This window comes from Aythya fuligula, chromosome 4, assembly GCF_009819795.1.
Source record: "Aythya fuligula isolate bAytFul2 chromosome 4, bAytFul2.pri, whole genome shotgun sequence".
Lineage (NCBI taxonomy): Eukaryota > Metazoa > Chordata > Aves > Anseriformes > Anatidae > Aythya > Aythya fuligula.
In genome coordinates this window covers 17,131,359-17,152,414 of record NC_045562.1, presented here as the reverse complement: position 1 = coordinate 17,152,414, position 21,056 = coordinate 17,131,359, and the positions used below count along the sequence as shown (strand labels likewise).

Below are 21,056 nucleotides of genomic sequence, written 5' to 3'. Positions count from 1 at the left end.
GAGAGGTTCCTGAGAAAGATGCCCCCATGCTGTCAGTGTTCAAAAGACATTTAGACAATGTCCTCATTAATATGCTTTAAGTTTTGGTTAACCCTGAAGTGGTGAGGCAGTTGGACATGATGATCTTTAAAGGTCCCTTCCAACCAAACTATTCTATTCTATTCTGTTCCATTCTAAAAGTGACCAATACAGCTAATCTAAACCTAAACCAAATCAAAATCTCTCCCAATAAGTGAATACAGACTAGTATTCTGAGATTAAAAAAAAAAAGGGAGGTTAGAACCAAATAAAATTTGCTGTACTGTTTTCTAGTCAATTTGTTCTAGAGTAAGTCTATAGTTTTCAGAGTTGTACAGATGAGTTACTAAAAAAAAAAAAAACTACTCTGTGTTGTCCAGAGCAATATTTTGTATAGTATTTTAGGTTTAGTTAACATGTTTGAAAAAATACTACTTACATGACATAGAAACTGAGCCAAATGAAGTCTTTACTAGGACAAACTGAGAACAAAGGAATCAACTCCATGTTTAGAATATAAAATTTGAAAGTAGAGACTGTACAAACAGGAATTTATTTCACAATAACAAGTGCTTTGAATCCATGATTTATGACAGCAGCTATGGGAGTCACATATTTAAATTTGTTGTTTAACACACTGGCAGATGCTTCCTAATTATTAGAATGCAGGAGTGAGAACATTATTTTTTTTTCAATGGATGTGTTATTAACATTAAACATCTTGTACTTTGGCAACTATCAAATTTGTAATGATGTATTTTATGAAGTTCTGTTTTAGGATTGCAAGCATTAACTTAATATATCATAAAAGCCTGTAGCTAAAAAATTTATGTTATGACACAAAATCTCAGACCTATCTACTGTGCAATGCCTAACAAGTATTCCATCCTGCAATGAATATAAATCAAATATTGCTGTCTGCAAGACATTGCATTTCAAGTTCTTCCCTTCATCCGTCTCCAACAAAAAAAAACAAACCCATGAATTGTCAAGAACTACAAAAAACAAAAGTCTGAACAAAAGTTCAGAATGATCATTACTTTCAAGTTTATACAGAAATATTTTAAATGTTAGCTTTACTAAAAGAGTCATAAAAAATAATACCTAGAAGAAAATCAATAGAATACAATGTCCATGTACTGGGAAAAAGAAACCTGGGATTTATTTAAGGCCAAATGAAAAATTCTCTCAGATGTAATAACTGCTTATTCATGTGAGACTTTGACACTGATATGCAAGGAAGTTAAAATAATTTTACAAGTATTAAATTGTGAAACTGCAGTCTCCTTTCAGCTCAGAAAGGAAAACATTAGCTTTGAATATGTTACTTCTGGTATCTGTGAATGTGACTAATGTGACTAAGCTTAATTATGTCTGAATTCATAGAACTACTCCCATTTTATATTTTATTTTCATATTTAGTGATTTGAAACAAAAAAAAAAAAAAAAAAAAAAAAAAAGGGCCACTGTGGACAAATAAGCTTTTAAGGCAGAGGCCATAAAATGAATTTCATTAACAAAGTAGACTGAAATACAAAGTAGAGCACATCCAGTACCTCATGATGATAAATGATTCTGCTTTCTCTGTTATAAGGTAGAAAGAAGAAATAACTTTCCTTTAGCTGATCACAGCTTTGCAGAACTGAACGAAGGCAGAGCTGACTATATCAAAAACATAAAATAGTCATCATAAAAATTTCAAAAGCCAAACTACCACCATTGTGCACACACATCTGAATTATTGAAAATGCTGGAATTCAAATTTGTACAGATCTTAACTCTTTGTATTATCCATAAATTTGCAGTACTGATATAGTACAAGAAATTTTCTGAATCTATATGGAAGAAATAAAATCCATGTGATCTATGTAGCCTAGCACCCAGATTCTAACTTCACAATGTTAGAAAAACAAAACAAAAAAACAACCAACCGATAAAAAACAAACAAACAAACAAACAAACAAAAACAATAAACTACCTTAAATTACAGGTTCAAGATTTTCAGATTTCAAGATTTTTACAGGTTTTCAAAAAAATCAACAAACCCAACTCCATAGTTGGGGGTATGCAAAATGATTAACATATGTACAATTATTAATGTCCTGAAATTTTCTTATAGCGTTTCTTATACTTTCAACAGTTTCTTTAAGTTCTTACTGCATTCTGTTGACTTTCCCTTCTTCAAAGGGAAAAGTACTAGTTTACTTTCTCTAATAGGCAGTTATGCATATTGCTTTTTGTTTGTTTTTGTTGTTGTTACTTTGAGCTAAAGACAAACAAATTTGAGAACTCACTGCTGACTGATAGCAGGAGGGGTATATTTTACAGTGCTTTAACATGTTTACATTCCTATTGTATTGAACTTCTCAGACCTCTGGTACCTCAGTTGAATTCTAGCATGTAAACTCTGGATAAATGTTGAGAAGCTCCCCACTAAAATTTTGTTTTGCTGCAAGTTTTTCAGCAAGTCTTACTGTAACTGCATAATTCTAATATGAGAGAAGATAAATTACTCAGGATTGCACAAAACAATACATCAAGCACGCATAAACTAAATTCCCAATCACACAGATCTTTGAGGTTACAATTATAGTGATGGTTAGATTTTCAAGTTAGACTCTGTAGTAAACCCTTAGTGGTTTGCAAATAAGTGCTATTAGTTTGGGCAAAGTTGTTGAAAAGCAAACCCTTGATTGATCACTTTCAGAAGAGAATATTAATTTGCCCATTAAAAGGTAAAATACTGATGTCATGTATTAGGCTTACATGGCAAGGTTTTAGTAATAGGAGGGAGGCTGCATTTGTACACTGTACATAAATACAAAACAATTTTTAAATATTTTTCCACTGATAATTTGAATAATTTTCCATTGATAATAGAAGAAAACCAATTAAAATTGAAAACTTACAAAACGTAGTATTTTATTAATACTTTGTTTGCAACTCTCTTATACTAAGCAAAAACTTTGCATTTAGATTTGTCCTAGAGGGAAATTTATTCACTAGCTGAGCCTGAATCGAGATCTGACAGGCTGAATAGTGCCCTCAACCTTCTGCATTTCTCTGAATTTAATTAATTCACTAATTTATTGCTGGCTGAGACAAGCAAATTCTGATGTGGTGTTTGTTGCTTTCTCTAAATGAATTAAAATTAACAAAACGAACAAAACTCCAGCCAATAATTCCTAGAATTTTCTGCATTGAGTCAGTTTTCAAAACTCATCTATACTGGTAAGTTTTTCTTTAACTTAACACAAACATGTAATCTGAAGATTGTTTCTCCAGGCATCCCACCACTTCATCACAAAGGTTGTGCCCAGTGTTGGAGGAGCACTTGTTGGCTTCATAATGAATTTTGTCTGCTTTCACCTCTCTGGACTTTCAAGATTCCTCTCAGTTCCTATAAACTAATTAGTGATTCTTTTAACATTACAAGCAATTTCTCAAAGTATGTTATTAAAAAAAAAAAAAAAAAAAGAAAAAAGTTTTTGCTGCACACTTCCGTTTAGTTTACACACAGTGAGCAATGAATTCTAAGGCTCTCGTTACAAAACCTCACAGTGACTCTGACCTTAGCAGAGTTTCAGTCCCATGCTATTTCTAAAAGAGCACAGAGGTTTCTTCTCTGTACACAAAATAATTTGGATGAAATGCTGATTCAAAATAAGTCAATAAGCATTTTGCTATTGATTTCAAGAGAGCCAATATTTTACCTTAATGGTTTATTGGACATAGAGTTTCAGAATATCAATATTTAGAAAGATATATAGTATGCAATAAGCCCCATAATTGCATAGAACAAACTATAAAGTAAAATCATTTACTCTATATTAAAGAATTTTAACCTAACATTTATTTCAATGTAACATTTAATTGAGCTTCAGAAGACTAAATTGAGTGCCACAAGAAAAAAGTACGTCGAAGTCTTTCCATAACAAAAAATGGGTTCTACAAATAAGCTCAAGTAAGAAGTTCAGCAGGTGAATTGTCATCCATGTTTCTGGTGGTTAGAAATGCCTCCAAAACTGACCTAGAGAGAAAACTTTTTACTGAATTAAAACTAACTGTGACTAACAGTGCATGGAAAACATCTGGTAGACACTTCATGATATGCCGACAATAATGCTCCAAATAGAGTCTGGTATCCCATCCTTAGCATTTGATTTTTCTCAGGTCTAAAGGTTGTTTCTCTGCTCCTTATCAGAATATATATATATATTTTTTTTTCTCATGAGTGAAACACTCCTTGCTTATTCAAAAAGGCAAGAGACAGGAAAAGCACTAATTTTTTACTGTAATATCTATCTCAACAAGGAACTGTGATGGCTAGAAGCTAATGTACATCATGTACATTAGCTCATTCTTCTCAAAGATTACAATCACACAACAAAGATTACAATCAAGATGAGAACAGTCACAATCCACCAAGTACTATCTCTGCTGTTTCTCAACTTCTGCTACTAGGAGGTAAGTCTCTTCTACCTGTTGAATCTAAGCATATTTTACTTGTCCTAAAACTCCTTCCAAGTAAGAGGAAGCGTAGCATCTGCCCTGATAAAGTACTCCAAAATATAAGTTATTTTCAATGCTAGGAAGTATATCTTTATATCTTTGTCTAATCATCTTAAGAGTTACATACATGTGATCACCTTTTCTGTTTTTCCGTTTCTCTCTTCAGTGACCTCTCAAAAGTTAACCTGAACAGCTGGCTGCATGCACGAGCAGCACTACATAATGCTCCCTATCAGTCCACATCTCATTTTCCCTTCCTCCTTAAATCTACCTCCAAAAGGACATGGATTAAGATGTATACCATGTGAACGATGTGGGTATTCCAGTATGAAATTCAAATAACTCCAGCATGACTAATACAAAAGACCCTTCATCCTTGCAACATAACAATAAAATAAATAAATAAATAAATAAATAAATAAAGCTACCTAGTTTTCTTTTAAATGACCAACTAATTAAAATCTTCATTCTTGTGACTACACTGCTAGTATTTTCCACATTTCTTACACACACTTGAATTATTTACAATTTTTATCCTTCTATCTTATTAAATGCTGTGGACAAAGACAAAACTAACTTTGCTCTTAACAGTCTTCACATACTTCAAGACAGATGCTATTAACGACACTACATTTTGATGTTTATGTTGAGGTTTGTGATCTAGAACCTTTAAATCTCTCCCTGAGATACTGCCTCCCAAGCTATACTTGTTTTAGGCAGACTACCTTGAAACTACCATCCTGAACAGGTTTTATAGCTATAAATTTGTTCAATAGCTTTTTGCATACTTTAAGCTTTAAATGCCTGCAATAACCTGCAGCATGGAGTTCCACAGCTGGCTGCATTATGCATAGAAATGTTTTATTTGAAAATGCCACCTTCACATTTAGTTTGAATAAATTGAAAAGATTATTCTTTTGATGCTTTTCTCCATATCATTATTTAATGGACCTCTTCTGAAGTTCTTCTGCACTGAACTCCATCTATCATTATTCAACAGCTGGAAAGTCTTTAGCATTCCAAATAACTTAAGGCCAACAGCAAACTGTCATGCTTATAGAAAGGGATGAATAGCAAATAGCAAAGGTGCTAACATAAACCCCTGTGAGACACCACTGATTTTCTTTTACCTTGAAAATTGGTAATTTGCACTTTTTTTTTCAATTTATCCATGAGAAGAACTTATTAGACTTCATTCTGTAACTTAAAGGATAATGGAGTACTTGAACTCTTGAAAGCTTTGCCCAAACTCTCTACTCTTCTTGGAAAAACACAGCTGTGATATCTTAAATCTCCTCATCCTTTGTCCCCTGCTTTTGGAAGCATGCATTGCCTTTCAGTGTAAGTTAAACAAAATTACATTCTTAGCCTCAAAGTAAATTCAATATAAATGAAGTACTCACCACATATCTCTGCAGCATTGCATATGTTCTTCAAACTGCTTACAAAGATGACATGATATCTTTAAGAATTAAAGATTGTATCTATATTTTATAAAACATATCACAAGGAAAATGTAAAACTTACTTATCAAATGTAATTGCTAGCACAAAAGCTTTTTAGTGACCACAGAACAGACTCAAGAATATTTTTTCCCTTCCTACACAACTTCCAATTAGCTTTTACTAGTTTTCAGGGAGGCCCAGCTCATCAAAAACTAGTTACAGACTTCCTAAAACTAGCTGACTGGAATTTCTTGTTGTTTTTGTCTGTAGTCCTTTTTTAGAGAAAGACCTGAATGGGGCATGTCATTGTTTTACCCAAGAACGGCTACATACTATACAGCCTAGAGCTATGAGAACACTCCTTGTGTTGCTTCCAGTTAAAAAAGACACTGATATACAAAAAAGAGCAATTCAGGAAGGAGGTCATTCCAGATATTTCAGTATATTTCAGCTCATCCTAATAGTAATTCAAGATTCATGACACAGGTCCCCTTGATCTTAATATACGGCATGTCCTTCAGAAAAGATAAACTAAGCTGGTTAACAAAACCTAAAAACAACTTCAAATATGGATGGCAACTGTTTAAGTATTGTAAAGATATAACGATTTTATTTTTTTAAAAGTTAGACTGATATAAATATTACACCTAAAGCTAGTTTGTTGCAGCACTTTGCATAAAGTTTCATTACTTCTCTATAGGTCTGGAACTTTTAAGACAGTCTGTAGAGCACACTTCGCAAAATATTTGTCTTCTACAGTGAAAAAGCTACAGTGAAAGTGAGCTACTGCTGCCTGGATTACACTCTGGTAGTTGACTGTTATTGGACACTTTCTCAAATAAGATTGAATATTATAATTATATAAACTAAAGAGTAAGAAGAAAAGTTGGACAGTAAGTAAAATATTTTACACCAGTGTTGCCTCTGCATTTTCATTTCTTTGAATTGTTTCTTTACTTCCTTTTTGCATGTTGAACCTTTTTAAAACTATAAAAGATACAGGAATTCAATCTGCTAAGCTATGCAGAGCAATATGAAAGTATGTATTTGCTAATAATACTGCTTTATATATACTTTTATCGTTTTTATCTTTTTAATTCAATGCTCTATCAGCAATAAGACAATTGAGAAAACATTTATCTATTGCTTCAACCATTTTTGTTTTTCTTAAAATAGGCAGATTGGGAGGAAAAGAGAAGACAGCAGAGAACAAAACAGAAATAAGAAAAAATTTAGTCCTCATTCTGTAAGATGAGCACTATAGCCTGACCTGTCATGTATTATAAAATATATATTATCGGTTATGTAGCTTGCTAAAATTTCTGACACTGATATTTTTCACTGGCAGAGTTCTTATATCCAATATCCAGTTAATCAAAAGGCTCCTGTATGAACTCATCTGGAGTCTTACAGTTAAAAACAACGTGTGTATTATCAGAATCTTGAGTGATACTAACAGGGAAACAGTCAACTTTACAACATATGGGACACAATACAAAATGAAATCTATGTTCAGTAACAATTAGTTCCAATAGTTATAGAATATGGAGTATTTTTTGATATTAAAAAAATAACCTAGCTTTCAGCTGAACCACAGTTGTGCCTACATAAAATTTGCTAGGCACTTAGCATATTTGATGATTATTTGAATTTAATTTATGCTGATGTATTACGAAGTGTTTTCATACATCTGATATATTAGAGAATCCTAGTGAAGCCCTATGCACTGATACAATTGTTAATCTTTATTTGTTAACCTGTACATTGGAAGATCAGGGATGAGAATTTCATTCATGTAAAACAAATATTATTTCAGAATACCTAGATGCAATAAAAGACTACCAAAGACTACCTAAATCTAGTAGTGAAGATAACATATAATTCTCATAGAAGAAATCTTGAATTATTGAGTTATTTGACATATTCCTAACAATGACCAACAATTCAAAGCTGATTAAATGAAAACCAGTGCCAGTGGGCTGAGAGTTGTAAAGGCTAAGCCATCAATTAATTTCAGTGTAAATATTAACAAGTTTGAAGTAAGCCAAATGTAAAAGCTTAAGTGTCATCTTCTTAACATGTAAAATTTGCACAATACTTTTACACGCATTGACACTGTGTGCATTAGCTAGATAGTATAAAAAAAATCAATATTTATGTGAAATAAAAGTAACAAGCCAAGTAACAAACCAACTTATACAGTCAAGTAGTAAATATAATGGGTTTGCATGCATTATCAGAAAAAACATTAATCTCCTTGTACACAACCACCATAAATAGCTTGTAATGGTACTTGTACATTATGTAGGGGGCTGGCATTTATTCTGTGTGTTTATATTCCAGTGCTAGACTCTGAAGTTCCATCTGGCTGATGATTCCACACACATACCAGGAAAAAATGCAGATCTTAATGTCAATTTCAAAAACCAAAAAAAAGGGGGGGGGGGGGGGGTAGGGGGGGTAGAGAGGGGCATGGCTACAAATGTGTTTGAAAATATTTTTTTTCCAGAAAATATTCATAAAAATCTGAGAGAGATCAAAGTGAAACTTCATCCTGTATAAGGACTGAGAGAAACATTCAGAATTTAGTTTAAAGTCTGACATATTTATCATTATACTAATATCTAAACTATATTAAAAACTGCATTTCAGTACATGCAATGAGAAATTGGCTACACTATAAAAACACTGATAATAGCGTTATCTCTTCTGTACCAGCGAATATAACCTCAAAAAGGGAGCTTACTCTATTGACAATTCAAAGTCTTCTCGAGTATTCATATTATGACTCTGACACTTGCATGACTGATAAGAGACAAAGTCAGAAAAAGTTTGAAGGTTATTCTTTTGTCTCCCTTGAAACTAGTATTTTTAACACTACCTAGCAATCCTTTTCTGACAAACCCAGTTAAGAAACAATTTTTTTTAAGATATTAAAATGCAATTTCTGTATGTTTGGAACAGTAGAGTCCTATTCCTTTCTTTTTTTTTTTTTTTTTTTTTTTTTTTTAGCTGGCCAGATAAAAAGCCATTAGGAATAACAGCACTGTCCTTCTTTAAAATGAAATAAGGGATTTTAAAATTAGGAAATATTATATATATATGTATTATATAATCTGAAGTAATTCTTAGTTCTGTTAAAAGTTTGAGCTTTTGTTTATGTCTATGAAATAATTTTTATTCCTCAGAGTAATAAATTTCATCCTTTTATAGCTTGGTCCTTAATGTGGTTTGTTATGTTGCAAAACTTTTACAGAAGCAGCTTGGATGTTGTTAGATTCTTTCCTACTCAAGGGATGAGGAACACTACAGGTCTGATCATGGGATTTGGCAGTTCAGAGAACAGGAAGTATTAATGTCTGCATCTGCAATGTCTGCATCTTCTGCATCTTGGGAGATACAGAACAGCAGGTATTCGGTCTTTCTATTTCCATCTCTCTAAGAGAAGCCTAAAACAGAAGATGAATGTAGTAGCTATTATAGATAAAAGTAGACATGATCCGAAGCTCTATCTAGTAGTGTCTTTCATATATATATATGTGTATAAAGAGCAGCAGGAAACAGATAAGCAATAGAAGATCTATTTGAAAATCTAAGATCTAAGAACATATCTGGTAAAACATGACACACCTTGTCCTAGGAACAGGTATATCACATACGATCTGTGGTTCAGTTATGTTCACGGAATCAGAACCTCCCACTAACATCACCCTTCACATCAGAACAAAGTTCAGAAGTTCAGCATTTGACTGGAAGAATACCACTGCTACTGATGCAAAGATGTTTATGTTGAGCCGCTGAAGACTCCCAGGCTATGTTTGTATTAGCGAGTAGTGCCTATTGATTTTTATTGATTTTTTATTGAATTCACTATCCACACTACACATTTCAAGTATTTTTACTTCACAGTAGATCCTCTCTAGTCCTATGGACTGAAAAAACAGCAGCAACTGGGAGCATACTGGGTGAACTTCTGGAGTTCACTATTTGTCTTCACTTCATTCAAAAGGAACAGTCAATGTGTCCAGCGTTATGTGAACCAAAGCATACAAGGTGGGAATGAATGTGACATGGGTTTCAAAAAAGTGTTCCTTATCTGAACTAAGTACCGATGCAGGTGAAGTCACAGAGAAATGGAAATGAGAAAGTGATAAGCTGAGCTTCAGTGGAACATTTCAGGCCCTGGAGGAGAACAAGGTCAACAGATAACTCAGGCTACCTGCATGGTGAAGGATATTGCAAAGCTGAACTGAAAGGGATTCAAAAAAAAGAACTTCTCATGGTAGATGGAAGACTAATTTTCTAGATAGAAATTGAAACAGATACTACTAACAGCAGACTTCAGTGATCTTTATGTGACAGCTGGCAGATTCTATCTTCAATTACTGGTTCAACAAGAAGCAATGCTATTTTAAGCACAGTTTTCATAGAAAAAAAGGCACTGTAAAGACACAGGAAGTATAAAATAAGTTCACAGAAAATGTTACAAGTTAATTCAGTAAATTAGACTAAAAGATGAACAGTAACATTTAAAACTTCCATTTAAGATTTACCATTTAAAAAGATTTAAACTGAAATAAAAATTGAATGAGGGTAGTCATCTAGAGTAGAAAAATTGGTGAATTGAATTTGAGTCACAAGCAAACAGTTAACGTTTCTTAAGTTATCTTGAATCTGTATCCGGCACATCTTTAAATATAAAGTGGCCTTTCAGGGAAGGATTCCAGACCTAGCTAATTAATAAACCCAAATGGAATAACAATGAACAACCAGACCTAAGAGAGTGGAAAGAGACCAACTAGTAGCAAGTACATTTCCCTCTTATAAAGTCAGGAAGCTTAGAGATAAAATGAAAGTTGTCAGTAGGTAAGCTGAGGTGACCCTGCAAATGAAATGAAAACAGATAGCTCATATGTCAGCCATTAAAAGAAGAGAGCAAGCAAAGAGGTTAATATGCAGTAAAGGATGGTAGTGACCTATTTCCTGAATCCTGTTTTCAGCAATGCTGAGATGAATATAAGGGAGACAAGGGTTCAGAGATGACAGAATGCCTCTATACCACATCAAAAGTTGAATAAAAATTCGAAGAGACACATTCCAGAAGTAGCACATCAATCTTAACGCTTAATAGTGATTTTAATTTTTATGTATTTATTCTAACCAATTCTATCAGAGTATGCTAATGTACATTTATAGAGTAGCATACATGGAAAGTATATGGATTCTAGAAACAAAGAAGTTAGATTTCATTAACATGAAATGCTTTGGGATAAATTTTAATTTAGAGAACAATTAAACATATAAAGGAACATGAAAAATGAGATGAAGTAAAGCATATTTATTCCAAAGAGAAGGGTACCAGATTCAGCAGGCACAGTATCTTCCTTTAGGCATTAATCCTCTTGACAAAGAAAATGTGGTATTTATCTGGACTTTGGTAATTCATTCTGTTACATGTAAAGCTGGAGAAAAATGGGTTTGGAACATTATAGGAGGCTGAATAACTGGCTCAATTGGAGACATAATGGGCTGTTAAAAAAAAAAAAAAACACTTAAAAGAAGCCTGGATTTTGGGACTAATTTATTAAGTATCAAGTTGATGATAAGCACAAAAGTAAGTACTAATGAATTCAGATGATGCCAGAAAGAACAGATTAAAAGACAAAAAACCACACACTACATTACATGGGAAGAAATTAAGATTATCTTGCTTGGAAAGTCAGAATTTCCACAAATTATGTTCTCACTGCCTAAAAAAAATTGGAAAGAAGTACACACTAATGAATCATATTCAGGCTGTGCTTATATAGTATGATCTGCCTATTAAAAATTATGTTAGATTTGGGGTACAAAGCACTGCCCCACAATATGTTAATATAATACTCATCACCCCTACTCAGGATCTCTCTAGCATGGGCAGAAAGCAAGCCAAAAGAACACAATAGTCTTCTAGATGAAAGAAAAGTGAAAGAGCTTGGTTCAGGCCTTAGAAAACCAAGGTTTCAGTAAATTAAGCTTCCCCATATTTTAGTAAGGAAAACAGGAAATAAAACAAAAAGAAGGAAAAAAGCCAGGAGATTCACAAGTTGAAATCTGTGTATGGTTTTTGTTTTTCCAGATAGTCAAGATTTGCAAAGTGTTTTTGTAGACCTGGGCTTAACACGGTGTTTTTAAGGGATGAGAGCAATAGAGTGGAAAGACTAGCGCAGCAAACATAGTATAGTCCCTCTGTGAGCACTACAGAAAGTGGCATATAAACTCATGTCACGTCCCTACAGTTTTGTATTTTCCAGAGAGAATTAACAATAATGCAAGTGATCAATTATTGAGATATGAGATGACGAGTGTTTTGAATTTAATTCAATTTGGTTCTTAAATCAATTCTTAAAATCCATTCTTAAACTGTGTGGCTGCTCCAATGCTTGCATTATTTCCACTTAGTGTAGCATATGTATAGTTAAAGGCACATTCAGAAGTTCAGGTATCTAATGTTGACAAAACTGTCTCCAGTTTTTTAGTGCCACACAAAATGTTTGTGAATAGTAATATGCCCAAATGTTTCTGCACTTTTACAAAGCTCAGTTTTAAAACTCTGTTTTTACATACAGAGCTTTTTAATGGCAGTATCCCTACTTGTGTTCTAGAGACAATCTTAAGTGACAGCACTGGACACGATGAGATTGTTTATTCATTCATTACTATTTATTGAAGTGTTCTTTGTTTATAGACAGATAAAACAAAAATAACTGTAAAACATTTTCAGCTTGGTTCTATAACTCTGGTATTTAGCTCCAGAGAAGACTACAGAACCATTCCTTCTTTTATCTGGCAGGGATTACTTAGCCTGAGGTAGAAAAATATGGATGAACGAAAGGCAAAAGAATACTTTTGCTTGAAATGTTTTCCAGAACAGTGATGATAAAAAATAATAATAATAATCGGAGGTCAAAGGCTCCTTTCATTCCATTAACCCATATTAATAGTGTGAAGGACTGGTAAATCCAGACAGCTTCCATCTTTTAAATAATAATGCTATTTTCTCTTCATTTAGAGAACCCTACTATGCCAAGTGACCTCAGGATCTGGAAGTTATTTCATATCTTGTTTGTTGCTCAGAAACTGGATTTGCAAGACTTTCAGTAAAAACTCTAAGTTGCATTGTGCTTAAAGTTAAAGAACTCCAGCTTCTAAAAGCTTTTAAATAAATATTAATGATAGACATTCAAGGAGAGGAATGGTGCAAAGTGCCTCCTCATTTCAGTACAGACATATGCAAAAGAACTGCAGTCCACTTCTAATAAACGTTAAAGTTTAATTCTGTAAGCATTGAATACTATGAAAATGTGATGTACACTAAGCCTACTCTCTTACTCACTTCTGTATATCATACTAGATTGATGCAAGATGCTTTCAAAACACTTAACGAGCAGATCCATCTCAGCTGTGCTATTCAGATGAACAACCCTGCTAAGTAGGACTGTAAGACCAGCTTTTCCAACCCATACATGTTTCAGTTCTGTAATATCTTTTTAAGTGGAGTACAGGAGCTTCCTTGATTCAAGAATAGTGCAAACCAAAATAATTCCTTGTGTAAAGCTTCATGTAATGCCCATTTCTTTCACGAACTTGTTTCTAATCAACGAAGACAGAGTTTGAAACCTGACTAGCAAACGGGATAAAAATTACATTCTCACTGTCTCCTTCCTTCCAAGGAAGATGGCTGGAGGAGTTGGAAGATATTCACAGTTCAGCAATTTTTTTGATAGACAGCTTACCATATATATATCCACACCAAGAAAATAAATTTATAATGCCTGCTTCTACATATAAGCACTAATATAACAGCTCTGTAAATTATTCTTGTGAACAAAATACAATTGAATTAATATAAAAATAATTAACTTGAACTTTTCATCAGGCTGTAATATAAGACTACAGTTCACAAATTAAGTATATTCTAGTGAATTCTGGGTGTTTAGGTTGAATTTTTCACAAAATTTCTGTATTGTATTTCTGACATAATAAGCATTTCAGATTTGGTATGTGTTTCTAACAACTTCTAATTGTATTTAAGATATATTACAGTAAGGAGAAATGAGAAAATGAAAGTATATCCATACAAAATACGTTTATAATTACAAACATTGTAATAACAATTCCAAAGAACAAATAGTAGATAAACTGAGAAATGCAAAAATCAGGAAAAGAGGTCCTTCATACATTTAAAGATTCTCATTGTTTAGTCTAAGGCTAGACAAAATTTTACTTCTGCTATTGAAGCACTTCCATGGAAAAATAAAACTGAAGTTATGTTTTCTGGATATGATTTTCAAAGGTGCTCTAACAGCTCTAACTTCATTGCAATCAGAGGTAATTTCACCAATGAACTGGAAAAAAACAAAACACTATTTATCCCAGTAGTCAATCTTTATAAAAATGAACCAGAGCATCTATTCTTACATTCTGCTCAGATATATAACCTTCTGAAGTACCAGTTTATTCCTCTTCAATTTTAGCACAGGAATAAGTTTTGCCTATCTGAGCACATTATCTGAAGGCAAAACTGGTTTCCCAGATACCCGGGTTCAGCCTGTTGAAATCTTATGTAAGTATACTGCTAGGCAGCAGGGAAAAAAACACAGGAATATAGTACACTTCTATATCTCAAAAGAAAAAGTAGAAAGAATAGCAGTAGCAGTATCATTACTTTGTCAATATTCATAATGCTTCAAAAGAATATATAAGGAAAACTTTGAAAACAGATTTCTCTCCTTTGCTCTATTATCTACAAGATCTGAATGTCAACATATGTTAATTAAAAAAAAAAAAGTGTAAGTGGTTCAAATAAAAGAAAAATAAAAACATAGATAACTTGCCTTTTAATGTCCAGGAACTCAGAAATATTTGCCATCTGAAAGACATCATTGTATAGTACGATCCTACTGCTTATTAGAGGCTCAGAAGGACAATCAGCATATAGAATAAAACTTTTTATTTACCTTTTAATTTTATCTTTATGTCTTCTTCTATGGTTTTTCGTTCAGGAAAAGTCAGTACACATAAAAGATTAGCCAAAGAAAGGAATTAATGTTGACATGAAAGCTAGACAAAAAAATGAGAATAACTTGTTTCCTTGAAAATATATAAAAAGCATTTTATATTTATCAAAATATAAAATAGCAAATTACTGTTGCTTTGCAGATAAAGTATCCAAAGTTCTTTGCATTCAATAATTCAACCACCACAAAGGAGAATAAATATAAAATAAAAACAATAAAAACGTATCCCTCCAAGGCAAAGATTATGGGTGAATTAGTCCTGGAAAGGCTGTCTGAATTTTTGCTGCTTCATTTACAGCATTACACATTCAAATGCCTGTTCTTTCTCTCTGACGTTCTTCATAAGCAGATAAGAGAAATCTAATACTGTTACATTGAAATGACAGCATTAGAGTTTACTGGCAAAACTATATGGAGAGTAAGTGCTCTCCAACTGAAAAATATACCAGATCTGTAAGTCTAAAAGGCCCTGAAGGACACAATATATTTTGATACTTAATTAGTAGTTAACAAAATGATTCCCAACCTGTGTTGCAGGTTATCTTTAGGGAGGAAATACAAATGATTTGCAAAATAATCCATCTGAAGTAGTAAAACACAGCTGTACTAAGATGCAAAGAAAATTCTCTGTATGTCAGGTTTAACATTTTCTCATTTCTAGTATGAGTATTGCAGAGATATAATGCTGCTGCCACTTAAGCAAAGGCATGCTTTCAGGAGCACTGAAAAGGTGTACCCCTTGGCTAAGTTTAACTGTACTAAAGTCAGTGGTAAACTCTACTAACAATTCAGCTATATCAGTATATCTGAACAGAGGAAAAAATTTACTTTAACTGTTCCCAAAGGAAAACCAATATATATATATATATGTGTGTATATATATATATATATATATATATATATATATATATATATATATATATATATATATATATATGAACATATATATATATGTATATGTATATATATATATATATGAACATATATATTTTTATATATGAACATATATATGTTCCTGTATATATATGTGTGTGTGTATATATACAGGAACATATATATATATATATATATATATATATATATATATATATATATGAAATATAAAGATTAAATTAAAAAGTAAAAAGTAGGAGAATTATGTGGATGGTAAAACAGTGCAACAGGTTGCCTGGAGAAGTTGTGGAATCTCTAACCATGGAGACATTCAAAATTTGCTTTGACTAAGTCCTGAGAAACCTGACCAGAATTGAGCTGGCCTAGTTGCTCTTCATAGGTATGGTTCAAACAAAATTAGTCAGTTAGAGAAGGCCTTTAAACATATACACAACCAGTAAAGTCCAAGGAGAAAAAATAGATTCCTACTTGATACTCAGCCAAAACTGCTCTTGCCTGTGCAAGCAACAGCAAAACACAAACATGCTTTTCCTTGCATCATTCTTTTTTTGTGCGTGTGTGTGTTTTTAAGAAAATGTAGCTTTTCTGTATTTCATTATCATTTTATCATTGTTATTCTGTCTTCCTATCTTCATATACATGTACGTCACAACTTCACACAGCTGAGGTTTTTCTGACTTCTGATATAAAAAGAACTGTTCTGTATAAAATGGTTCTTTTTTCCAAATGAAACTGAATTTAGTCTAAGAAACCCATTCACACACAGTCAAAATATGTGTGTGGGGAGGGGAGGAAAGCGGGGGGGGGAGCATAGGGAGAAGGAGTGTTTGTTGTTTTAAAGTGGTACTGATCAATTAAAATTGGCTTTTTCTTTTTTTTTTTTTAATTGGATTTTATCATGACAGACTACTTGTTGCCTGCCTACCTGTCCAAAATCTGCTTTTATTTGATGGGAATCTGTTCCATCGTTACTGAGCCAAGAATACAGTACTGCAATAAAATTACAGTCTATTCTCTAAACTTTTTTAGCATATATGCTTCAAGAACTGATAAATTTAGTAATTTAGAGGTTCTCTTTCATCCAAAAAACTCTTCTATCTCACCTCTTTTTCTTCCCATAATAAAAATGGCTACAAAATATTGGGTGAGAGTTCCCTTTTCTGATATCATGGTAGAAACATTTGTTATAACTAAAGTTATTGAAATGTCAGCTATGACTTGCCTTGCTATCTCAAGCATTAGGACAGATGTCTTATACAGGTTAATAGTTTTCCCAACTCTAATTTAACAAATGAGCAACATCGTATCTAATGTGTTTATCTGCTAATAGAATTATTTAATAAGATCATTTGTTTTACAGTAGTTCAACCAGTTCCTTACACTGCCAATTGTTTTTTTGACTAAATCAAGACAGAAGTTTAAATTACAGGCTTGATAAATCCTTTACTAGTTGCAGCTTCTAAGTAAACTCTCAGTTTTGATGATCACAGAAAAGCCATTTCATTAAGTACAGTCATAATGTAATCTACTTCTCACTTCTACCAAGTATATCAATGTAAATAATGTAAATAATTGCTTATTCCAATAAAAAATAAGAAGTACTTTCAACAGTACGATGTTTGTGATTATTGTTGACAGATGCATCAAAACATCACTGGCGTAAGATCAATCTGGATATCTTATGTTTGACACTGATACAACAACCAGTAAGAACTTTTTTTTCTTAATTTAAAAGCAAGACAAATACATTATAATGCATCATACAGCAAACTGACTTTTTTTATATATTGAACCTGCAACTAAGCAATCTGGCCACTTTCAGAAAAGTCAGGCATTTCAAATACAATCTGAATTCAAACATATTTCTGGATAGGTTGAAGGCAAAAAGACAATGTATTTGCTCTGATTTACTGATATGGGAAGGTATTTCTAAAACAGTTCAGTACTCACATGAAAGTTTTATCCTGCTTAGCTATAGAGGATTAATGTGAATTAAGTTTCTTGATAGTCTAAGCATAAATTTTCACAGAGCACCTTAACTTTACATTGACAAATGGAAAAGTGAATCAGAGCAGTCAAACACATTTTTCATTTAACTTCAGAAACAGACAGATTACCAGATAACCCTGCCAGAGGGACTATTTGAAAAGAGATATTTTAAATAATGTTCCTGAATAAAGATCAGTGTTTTTTAAACTGTTAAAAGGCAAGTAGTAATAAAAAGTAAAAAAAAAAAAAAAGCAGAATAAACAGATTGGTAACTGAACAAACATTTAAAATTGATCTGATATTGAAAGGTGATATTTAAAAGACCTACTAAATGGGTAAAAATTGCTTCCTAATGACACAACTTTTTTTATGTTTGAACAATTTTAACAAGCTTCCATAATATGAGACATGTAAAAGAGAATCTAATTAATATAGTAGCAAATAAAACCATTATCCATTTCATAATGCATCTGCTTATGTAGGGAAAATATCTTCAAATTATCAAATAAATATACTAAATAAAAATGCACGTCCTCCCTTCACAAAAAAGCTTTTCCAACTTCTAATCACTTCTCACAAAACAGAAGAAAATTATGAGCTTTGAAAAATGTTTTCTCTCAATATTTTAGCTCAAGCTTGTCCTTTATCTTATTTTCCTACATAATAAACTTTCAACTATTTTAAAGATGCAGTCCTGAGCATACTGCACAATGAAAATTGTAGAATTTGCATCCAAATATTTTAAAAGTTGCTGATCTATCAGGATAAATATACATAAATATTTTCCTAGCCATTTGATTTTCTTAGTACCTACGTGTGTAAAAGCTGATGAAAATTTAATAATTCTTTGCTGTTAAGTGAATTAAATGTCAACAGAACTACCTCAGTAGGAAGCTATTTTGCTGTATTCACCATCTCTCTACTTGTCCCACCGCTAGCTCTACCACTGATAAAATTCAGAACTCTCTCAAGATTTTATATATAATCAGTGGGATGTTTAGCTTTCACTCTAAATTTAGTTAGTAAGGGTCTAATCATAATGAAATTACTAAGCAAAAGATGAAGAACTCCAAAAGTACAACAGATGAAGAAGACATCAAGATAAAAGACTGGCATGACTAGTTTCATCAATTTAAAACAGAACTGAAAGATAATACTGCTGCCACTTTCATGTGGACCCAAAAACTGAAATTACCTGAAGGCAATAAGGAATAAAGGAAGCAACGACCACCACCTCAGTAACAGAGCGTATCAACTTCACATAATAGATCTACCCAGAATACAGAAGAATACAGAATTTCAAAGAATACAATCATAGAATTAAAGTAATTTAGGTAATCAAGAAAGGAATCGTAAATGCTGTGCACAAGCCAAAAATGCCAAGAAATGGTATGTTACTTCTAAAAGATACTGGCACTAATAAGTAGTCTTGTTTAAGCAAAACAAACAAATATCTTTTCATCTTTTGAAAAAATAGGAATTTAAGCAAGAGAAATGAAGTGTCATCCAAAATTATGATAAGAACAAAGCATATAATAGGAGATATCTGAGGTAAGGAACAATTTATGAAGACAGAATTATTATCCCTTTCCAGGAGGCATATCAGGCCCTGCACTACAGAACCTAACTACTAACACCTGAAATGAAAAAAAAAAGCTAAGTTTGACCCTGATAATAACACAACTAAGCCTGGTGAGCTGTTCTATGCCTTCTATTGAAAAGAGTTTACATGTTAAGATTGTTGAACAGTTTGTGAGTATAATGTACATGAAAACCTTGTGCAAAATTGGCATGTAAATTTGGAATTGGTACTAAGTCCTGGACAACAGAAATAAAATGAAGAGTTAAACATCATCCAGATATAAAGATAGTACTTGTTAACTTACTGCGGAACACCGTTATAGCTATCATAGCTAAATAAATCTTACAGAACTCTCAGATAATTAGTTTTATGACATCAAATTCAGCTAAATGCTAGAAAAAGAACATAGGTTAGTGCTAGAAAAATGAAACAGGAAAATGTTCAATAAAGTTCTTTAACAATTAGAAATGTAAAATAAGTCAAGGTTTATAGAACACTTACTAAGCTTCTAGCACTGGTAAAAATCAGAGCTTTAAGTTACAACTGTATTGGTCAGTGCTATTTTAAATTAGGAACTTGGTGAATCAATATCCGTACCTTTTTAAATTCTTAGAATCTGACTTTTTACTTAATGACACAGACAGCTCCATGGGAGGTAAAAGCACTGACACATGAACAAGTTAAAGACAGGGGAATTAGAGAAACAAAATAACTTACCTGAAGTCATGTAGTGGAGTGAAAACAGAAAAGTATGTATTGACTTATATAGCAGATTAGTAATTAGAATTTAAGACCAGCCCAATGATTACCTTTATTTAGTTGTTTATATTTATACTCCCTAACTAGTAGCTTTTCAGACATTCAGAATCTGAGCTCACACTCTGAGAGACAAGATGGCACAAGCTGAGGAACAATTAAAGAGTTACTTTTAAATGATTTAATGAAAACAGGTCTTTAAAAAGGGTGGTGTATATAAACCTGGCTACGGTATAAAACTAATTTATCAGGAATGGTGCTTGTTCTGTGCAGTATTTCTTCTTTCTGCTGCTCCATGGGGAAGCTTCATAAATTTAATACTGCAAGGCAGTAATGAAAAGCTAAATTTTTCTAAACACAGTGTTTTACAAAGATTATTTATTACATTTCCAGCTCTACTTTTGCATAACAAGGTTGACAGATAGAGTCATGTCACTTTATGATTTTTGTATGGTGTTACATTCCAAATACAAAGCAGATTGGTAAACAAATTCAAACCATCATTTTTTCTGCTCTCACAATTACGATACAAAGGGATCTTTGAAGAAAATTTATTCTTTAAGTCCTACACCAGTCTCTTAACTAGCAATGGTCAAAGCTGAACATGGCTCAATATGCCACAAAGTATGGAGAACCTTCCTGTCTGCAACTGTAAATTTCACAGATTCCATCCTAACAACTTCTTCAAGAAGTGGTAAATATGGAAGAGTAGCCGAAATTAGCCAAGGTCCTCTTTACTTTCCCTGTAGGTAAAGAGAGTTTCTCCTTGTGAACTCTGATGAACGCTTACTAATTTATGAG

The 21,056-nt window shown here is 32.6% G+C and overlaps 1 protein-coding gene across 1 annotated transcript in view; it reads right to left on the bottom strand.

The window, feature by feature from the left end:
* The window catches only part of TUSC3 (tumor suppressor candidate 3), a gene marked incomplete at its 5' end in the record, with an annotated part of 76,089 nt that overhangs the window by 35,747 nt on the left and 19,286 nt on the right, over window positions 1-21,056 (bottom strand). The window lies entirely within an intron of this gene.